The sequence below is a fragment of the Mus musculus genome, chromosome 8 (genome assembly GCF_000001635.26).
Source record: "Mus musculus strain C57BL/6J chromosome 8, GRCm38.p6 C57BL/6J".
NCBI lineage: Eukaryota > Metazoa > Chordata > Mammalia > Rodentia > Muridae > Mus > Mus musculus.
Genome location: NC_000074.6, coordinates 15,374,099 through 15,383,097, shown reverse-complemented (window position 1 = coordinate 15,383,097; position 8,999 = coordinate 15,374,099). Strand labels below are relative to the sequence as shown.

The window sequence follows — 8,999 nt, the reverse complement described above, 5'->3', positions numbered from 1 at the left end:
GCGCATGCATAATGTTTTTTGTTCAAAACTCTCAGATCATCTTTCTGTCTTCACTTACAGAAGGCACAAGGAATGAAGACTGGAGACATTCTAGAAGGGACATCTGTAATGATGCCATGAACACACTAAAAAGGCGATGGAATTTTGGAAAAAAAAATCCTGTTTTTTCAGTCATGGTTATGAAGACTTCTTGCTTCCTTCCAGTGAGGCTCTGGGAAGCTAGGCTACAGATCAGGTGCCCCTGAGACTTGGGGATGCTCTCCAAGTGCATTACCACCCCCATGAGCTACTGTCCCGGGAAAGTATCAACTGTGCGTGGATTTCCTTGAACTCTCTTTCTCCTGATGGTGAGCTCTAGCAGCTGGAAACCAGGAGCCTGAGAGAGAGAGAAACGGAAAATAAAGGCAGGCCGAGAGGAGAGAGCCTCATTCACACAGTCCAAGACAGAAGTGATGGGAAGAAGCTATCCTGAGCCTCCTGCATGCGATACTGATTACATCAACACCCACCCACCACATATGAACAGTAAAGGCTGATTACACTGGGCCAAGCGGCCATTTTCTCACAGTATTTTCTTTTTTAGAGAGATAAGTTAATAACCCCTCTTGAGTAGATCCCATTGAAATTTTAAAACTTGCAACAGGATAGAGCAATCAAAGACATGCTTTAACATGAAGATATATTTTATAATATTGTCAGTATCTAAATAAGCACATGTACTCATACTGTTGTATACATGGTTACAGATGCATATTTTCAGTATATGTTGATTGTGAGGTATATAAAAATACCAATTTATTCCATTGAAATGTGTAGCAAAAATTAAAGGGGAATCCTGAGGAAACTGAGTTGATTGTTTTACAAAAGCTAAAAGATGTAAACATTTCTTCAATAAGGTTTTGAAAAAAAAATGTACGTATGCCTTTTACCTTTTACTATGCTTTTGGGAAATAATTCTAGCTACATGGGTGGATTGTAGGTAACTCGGGGCTGATTCCAATAAAGATGGGATGAGGCAAATGAGATATTCAAGGATTGCCCTGCAAGGGAGCGATATTCAGCCCACTCATTGACTGTAGAACATACAGGGGTCCTTTGCAAGAGGCAAATATGAGTCCCAACTGTGATGTTAACATTTACCATTGTAGAAGAGACAGGATGGATCCCAGAAATTCCTGCAAAGCTTTCCTGACAGCAAAATGCAATACCACCCCCCCACACCTTCCTTCCCCTTGTTTTATGATTCTCCCTAAATGTTTCTGAGTGTTTATAAAGTTCCCTGCACTCTAGTGTCCTGTCTGGCCCTGCACTGTGGTGATGTGGCATTATATCTTCTTGGGTTGTTGCAGTGCAGAGCTTACCTCCATGTCTCCCTCTTGAGCACACAGCCCTGTCGTCAGAGGTTTGGGTCCAGTCTATCTTTGCTGCTGGATTCTTTAATCTCCTTGTCTTTACACAGTTTATCCACAGAGTTGAACTAACATTAACCTCACTCAATACCCACTGTCTGTTTCCATAATCAACGCTTCCCTGATCATCCTAGGGTAGGAGAAACAATGGCTAAGAGCAGGAACCCACAGTTCTCTGGAAGTTATGTGATAGCTCCTGTTTTAGCTGAGGATTCCAAAGCTCTGACCTCTCTGAGGACAACAGATGGTACCCACCAGCCTCCTGGTCTGACCCACAACCACAGTCCTAGACTGAAGATAGCAGTTTAACTTGTGGGTTCCTGGAGGCCAAAAATGGATGCTGTGGGATTCTGGCTCTGTGACATGTGAACTTTGAAGTTTCTTCAGTTGGACGGGACCCTTCCCCGGAATCTGTTCAGGTGATGAGCAGCTTGGACTTCATCCACTTGCTACTTTTTCATGACAGGCACAGAAACAGCAAACCATCTCTACAGTGAACATCTGGTTACTTTCCTGTATGCCTATAGGTAATTGAAGAAAAGATATTAAAAGAACAAAAGACAGAAACTAACCCCATTCTCTTCTGAACACACTGTGAACAGAGAAAGCTGGAGAGACAGATGTGGAAATACATCCACGCCTGCCTATTTATATATCTGTCTTGGGGAGTATGTCTCTATCCTAACTCCATCTCCTCCTCTATCTCCATACATCTCTGTATCTGCCCTTGCGTCACTGGGCTTATCTTCCCAGAGACCTGTGATTAGATTCAGGTCCCACAGTCCCTCCTCTCCAGTGTCTATCTTGGATTTCTCAGACTTCACCAGATCAACCTAACTAGAGAGGAACATTTCCAGAATAATGGTGGATTCCTCAGGACTCGACTCCCTCCCATTTTTAGCTTTTATAGTTTGTTCCTGCCCTGAAAGGATGCTAAAATATTTATAACCTCTTGGCTTTCAAGTTTCTAATGAAGTTCAGGACACGCCTTCCTCCTGACACTCTCATATACAACTTCCCTTGCTTAACCCAGTGCTCCAGTTTAGAGCTGGATCTAGTATTTAAATCTCTACAGAGTCAAACAACAAGCTACGAGGTCTGAGAATGTAACCTGGTTGACAGAGTGCTTGCCTAGCATGGAGCAGCTCTGTAACCAGGCATGGCAGTGCATACCTGAGATCCCAACACAGAAGATCAATTACAGGTGATTGGCCTGTATGTCACCCTCAAAATCATAGACAGAAGTGATTTGTACACCTTCACCGATGGCTGCCATCTCAGAAGCCCGAAGAGCCATGTATCTTCTAAACGAGTCCAGCCCATCCTGGTTCTGCGCGTGAGAACAGGTCTAAGCATGCATGTTACCAATGGGTTCTCTTCACCAGGACATACGATCGATCCTGTTCAATGCTTTGGGAATAATCACCCTTTTATTATTCAGGGAAACATTCCCTTTGTCCATGATTATTCAATTATTTGTATATATTTTTTCTAACTTCACCAAAATTTAGTCTTTTTTCCTCTCAAACAAAAATCCCTGCATAATTTTATATGTATAATTCATTTTTTAAAAAATTCAAGATTTTATTCCCATAACAGAGTTAATCCATTCTTACTTAAAATATGCATTACAGTCCTGGGTCTCAGAAGACACTGTGGAATGTTCCCACATTGGAATATATATATATATATATATATATATATATATATATATATATATATATATGAGTATATAGTATTCATAGGATCTAGCCTACATTAACTGGAAAAGAAAAAATCAGGGATTTCAAAACCACTTTAGTATTTTTCCTTTGAATTATGAAAAATTTTATCAGGAAAAAAAGTATCTTATGACATGACTTTGAACATAATTTAGGTCAGAGAAGTGGGAAAAGAAGCTAATACATAAGGGTTGCTTTCTAAATCCAAGCACAATCTAATTTAATCCTCTCCTTGGCTCTCTCAGTCTCTGAAGAACCATTAACCTCACTTTGCTGATGAAGGGACAGGCTGAGAGAAGGCTTCCAGCAGGGCTATGTCTGGATGCCAACAGCACTACAATTACAGCCAGCAGCCTTTCCTAGTCTGCACCCCACCCTACTTCTTAGACATAGAAAGAAAGAAAGAAAGAAAGAAAGAAAGAAAGAAAGAAAGAAAGGAAGGAAGGAAGGAAGGAAGGAAGGAAGGAAGGAAGGAAGGAAGGAAGGAAGGAAGGAAGGAGAGTTATGTATGAGCGCCATCTCTTTCCTACCATTCTATAGATGGTTGGTTACTCTTCACAGTGTAACAACTCCATTACAAACATGATAAAGAGGGCTTAATGGATGTCACAGGAGTCTGATGCTGGAAGGCAGAAACCCAAAGCATTCCTAGGCTAACACTGGGCTCTGACATAATGAGATCATCTACAATAGATGTGTAGCTGGTGTTTAAAAAAGAATACTAACGTCCCAAGGTAAGAAATGACCACATAGGTACAGAAGATAGATGTTGGCAAGATAATATAACATAGAGGTAATGACGTCATTTTAGTTGTGTCAATATTGATGTATCTTGGCACACTCTCTTAACCTGTCTTCCAGCATCCATCTGTAGTTTTCTGTCTGCATCAGACAGGAAAGCCTGCAATTCACACAGGAGCCACCTTCCTTCCTTCCCACCTCTATTCGAATAAAAACAGTCTCCTTTTCCTTTATTTTTGAACCATGTGAATATTTCTCATTTATATATATATATATATATATATATATATATAGAGAGAGAGAGAGAGAGAGAGAGAGAGAGAGAAAGAGAGAGAGAGAAGGGGGGAAGAGAGAGATGATAGATAGATAGATAGATAGATAGATAGATAGATAGATAGATAACCACTTTACTAATGTGCTGACATATAAATGGCAATAATTTGCCAAGACAGATGGAAAAGAGATACACATACTAAACCTTAGTCCTTGACCACTGTGTTCTCTAGAGTAGAAGGTTCAGCAAATACATGGTCTGTCATTTTGGACCTGGAAAAAATGTTTATCAACTCTATTGCCCTGGATACAAACCTTTAGTCCCAGAACAAAGGCATCCTTCCCATGGTCTAGAGCACTCCAGTCAGAGCAGCCACGCAGACCAATCTGAGCCACTCTTCAAGTGCAGTGTAGTGAGGGACCATGAATAGTGTCTTCCCCACTGAAGTACCACACCAACACCAGGTGGAAACAAGAGCCAGTGGTGAATGATGTTTGACGGCACAGATAGGAAACCCAGACACCTAAGGGTCTCATATTAAGTCATTAAGGAGCTAATGGACTATTTGTATTTCACAGTAAAAACAGTGACCATGAATGTAACTGCAAATCATTTCTAAGAAACCAATCTATAAGAACACTAGCACAGCCTATGTCACAGTCAAGTTTCCTATGTCCCATGTCCAAAATTTAAATCAAGTCCTATTTAGAATGATTATTTCTTAACCAGAATAGTGTGAATACTATGCTAAGCTATTCCATCTTTCAGTCAGTGTGTGTGCATACATGCACGTGTGTGTGTGTGTGTCACACAGCATACACTTATAAAATTAGATGACAGACATAGAGTAGACAGACAGACAGATAGATACATAGATGTAGATGATAGATCAAAGATGAGAGAGAGGAGTGAATAGATAGATGACTGGCTGGCTTGAGAAAGGGTCTTCCTCTGTAAACCTGCCTGACCCAAAATGCACTATAAAGTTCAGACCTGTCTTGAACTCCTGGAAATCCTCCTGTTTCAGTCCCAAGTTGATTACAGTCATTTGCTACCATAATAAGTATTGTGTTGCAAAAGCTATTTCGTGAAAATAATAATCCGACAAATCAAAACTGAGTTAAATTGCCACGTTCGGTTATTGAAGATGATTGTTTAATACACAGATGTTTTAGCAATTGAAAACCTTGTGGTCGAGTCGCAGCATGTAGCTACACACAGCTCACCAGGGCTCAGACTCTATCCCTTCATCAAGCCCTGCTCCATTGCTCCACTCTAGATGCAGATAACATCTGCTCATAGGGTCAATTTCACTGGCATCACCTTGGATCTTGACTATTGCATCTCTGTGAGTGGAGGAGTTCATAGAGTTGGAAAATCATATATGCCTATATCTAGCCAAGTAGTCATACTGTGTATGTTTCAAGAAAAAAATCAATGGTACAACTCTTCCCTGTGTTTTCAGAAGTATGCCCTGAAAATATGTGTGGATCAAGAATCTCAGACCCAGAAAAATAAATACTACATGTTCTCTCTCATCTGAGGCTCCTAACTCCAGATCTTTGGGGATGAGTATATGACCTGAGGTAGCCATGGAAACAGGGAAAGTCAAAAGGGACTATGCAGGTTGGCTAGAGAGTGAGATAGTAAGGCAAGAGTAATATGAAGGGGGGATGAAAACTGGAAGGAGGCTTTAACTGGGGAAGAAAGAGGGGGAGCAGCACAGAGGAGAGGTATAGAAAGGAGAAAAATAAAACTATAAATATAAATAATTTAATATTTGATAAAGTATCAAGGAAACAAATATTTCATACTTACCTAAATTTATATATGATGCATATAACTATATGTGCATACACATGCATGTACAGGTTAAAGGTATGCCACTTGGGCTGACAATGCTGCCCACAAGAGCACAAACTAACAAATACCCTGGTACCACACATAAGAAACCTCCTTTCCAGTCAAGATAGTCCCAGTCTCCCAAAACAATACAAGTTATTGCTGCTGCCCTTGGTTGGCTCTTAGAGGATGACAGTAAGCCCCTCTTGCTGAAGACATCACACATTTCAGAAACAGAACTCAGAAGAACCACGTTTCATCTAACCTGGAAGCCCTTTCGTGCAGTCTGGCGTTCGTGGTACCAGAAAGGTCTATGCATGTGGTCAAGGGAGGAAAGCAATCATAGTCCCCCCAAGTGTGATGCCTATCAAACACAACAATGACAAGTATATCAAGATCTCTCCAAAGGGACAGGAGTGGCGCTCATGTCTTGGTGGTAACCAACACTCAACAGGAGAGAAATCATGTCTGGTGCTGAATGCCTAGCCAACTACCAAGGGCTAGTGATGTCACTGATCTTCCTACTACTGCCAGTATACTGTATCCCTGGCTACTTTCTAAAATGTACTCTTATACCCACAGACATGCCTAGCTCTCACCCCACATTAAATATGCTTCTCTTTGCAGCAGAGATAATCACAACTGATCATGGGGTATGGTGCCCAGAGATAAATCCACACAACAATTGTCTTAGTTAGAGTTCACTGCTGTGAACAGACACCATGAGCAAGGCAACTCTGATAAAGGACATTTAATTGGGGCTGGCTTACCAGTTCAGAGGTTCAGGCCATTATCATCAAGGTGGGAACATGGAAGCAGCTAGGCAGGCATGGTGCAGGAGGAGCTGAGAGTTTTCTCTTCATTTGAAGGCTGCTAGTTGAAGACTTACTTCCAAGCAGCTAGGGTGGGGGTTTTAAGCACACAGCCACAGTGACACACCTACTCCTAATGGCACCACTCCCTAGGTCATGCATATACAAACCATCACAACAACTCTTGTAGCCAAGGCTCAGAAAATCACAGGGCAGGGCAGAGAAAACTTGTAAAGGCCAGAGGCCTGGAAAGTTCTGTGAGATACTGTCACAAGATATTCATCAACAATATGGCTGCCTAAACAAGATCTGAACAAGGACGACAGAGATATTCGAAGGTAGAAAGAGGAAATGTCATAGAGAACCCATCTCTAGACAAACAACTGGAGACAGGGCATGACTGCCAAGAGTGTGTGAACTACTTCTCCCAGGAATGAGGGCTCTAATTGCTTATCCAATAGAAAATGGTCAGAGCTGAAATCATATACTCATACCACTCTGAGCAGACTTCATAGTTTGTATCTATATATTTAAACATTATATATCTAACCATGATAACCAAAGAAAGAGAGGGCACCAAATTGGGAAGAAATAGGGAGGATATGGGACAGATTACAGGGAAGGGACATGAGAGTGGATAGAGAGAGAGAGAGGAAAGGATAAAGGACAAGATGCAACTATATTTTCATTAAATTTTTTTTAATTATACTGTTTTCATTTACTTCCCAGAGCTCACTTAGAGTCCTCAGCCCCCTTGCTGACAGCTCTTGTAGTTTAATGACATAAAAATTACCAATGACAAAAAATAGAGTAAAAATGAAATTTTTCCAGTGGAGGATATACATAGACTCTCCTTGGGGAAGACACTGTGCCCAGGCCCAGGCTAGGGCCACGTAGCCACTGTCGCCTTTAATTTGTGACATACGTCATCTTACTAGGAACATGTGAGGTAACGCTGGCACATAGTGTGGCCAAGCTCTCATCAGTTTAGAATCACCTCCCCCTGCCTTACCCCAAAAGCTCTGGGGCCTCTCCTTGACAATGTCACAGTAATTATAGCTTCATTTTCAAATGTTCACCAAGTGACATTTAAAAAAAATTACTTCAGATGGCATCTCAAACCCCCTCTCCTGTTTATTGCCTGACAAGAATAGATTTATTTGTCTCCCTAGCCACAGAGCAGAGCTGTGTCTCGGACTGATGCAATTATCAGATGGTATAACGGGCAGAATTCTCTTTTGGATTTCTTTCATCTTAAAATGAAGTCTTATTTCATAACAGTGGGGAAAATCAAGACTCCTTCTTAAATGATGAAGACAGATTAATGATAACTTCAATGGTTCGTTTTCATTTCATTAAAAAAAATTGAGTAAATGGAATTGAACAGACCTCTATTCTAAGTTATTATTTTAAATATTAATTGAGATATGAATTGGATTTTTATCTATTTATTAATAAGATAACATGGATGACACTTTGAGAGTTGGTTTGGGCACAGAAGGGGGGCTTGAACATTGCATATAGACCATGTGTTTGGGGAACATGTAAGTTTTATATCTGACCTACATTTTATGAGGGATGTTATCACTTTTACTCAGCATAAAATAGATGTACTTCTAGCTATGGAACAGTATTTCTGCATTTTAACTCTTAAGTTTTATCATTTTTGTAAGAAAAAAAAAACCTGTTTTCCTTGCTCATAGTAATTCCGTAAAACCTCACAATGATCTGTTGTGTACGCCGACACAGTTGTCTGAGGACACAAGTATAGAGAAGGGATTCTGGGTGTGGGACATACAGATCTTTATCTCCAGGCAGAGCAAAGGATCCTGGCACTTCACACTCTCCACAACCACTGCCATTACATCCAGCCCGAATTTAGAATTGCATTTTGAAAGACTTCTGTTAGATCCATTCTCCTGTTTCCTATCTAAGAATAAACTCTTTCAGTTGGCTAATTGTGTTATTAGCTGATGTGAACGTGTAAATGTAGCAAGCCATGATCCAAGCAGACACATGAACAGGTGCATCGAGCTAAGACCTGTGAGCTGAGACCATTTGCTTCTGCCCATAGGTTTGAACTAATTTGCCTAAATGGTCTGTCTTGTTAAATACAGTGTGCAAGCCTCACGGCTCACAGCTCATCAACTATGAATCCTTTCTACAAAGCATGGATCTTCTTAAGTCTCTTCACGTCATT

The 8,999-nt window shown here is 40.7% G+C and overlaps 1 long non-coding RNA gene across 1 annotated transcript; it reads right to left on the bottom strand.

Moving 5' to 3' along the window:
- Positions 1 to 668: 668 nt before the first annotated feature.
- On the bottom strand, positions 669 to 7,457 carry Gm35392. Its single transcript, XR_378747.1, has 3 exons — positions 6,758 to 7,457; positions 2,583 to 2,739; positions 669 to 1,930 (listed from the first exon to the last, which is right to left on the bottom strand). It is a non-coding gene; the product is annotated as a predicted gene, 35392 (long non-coding RNA).
- Between the last annotated feature and the right edge of the window lie 1,542 nt (positions 7,458 to 8,999).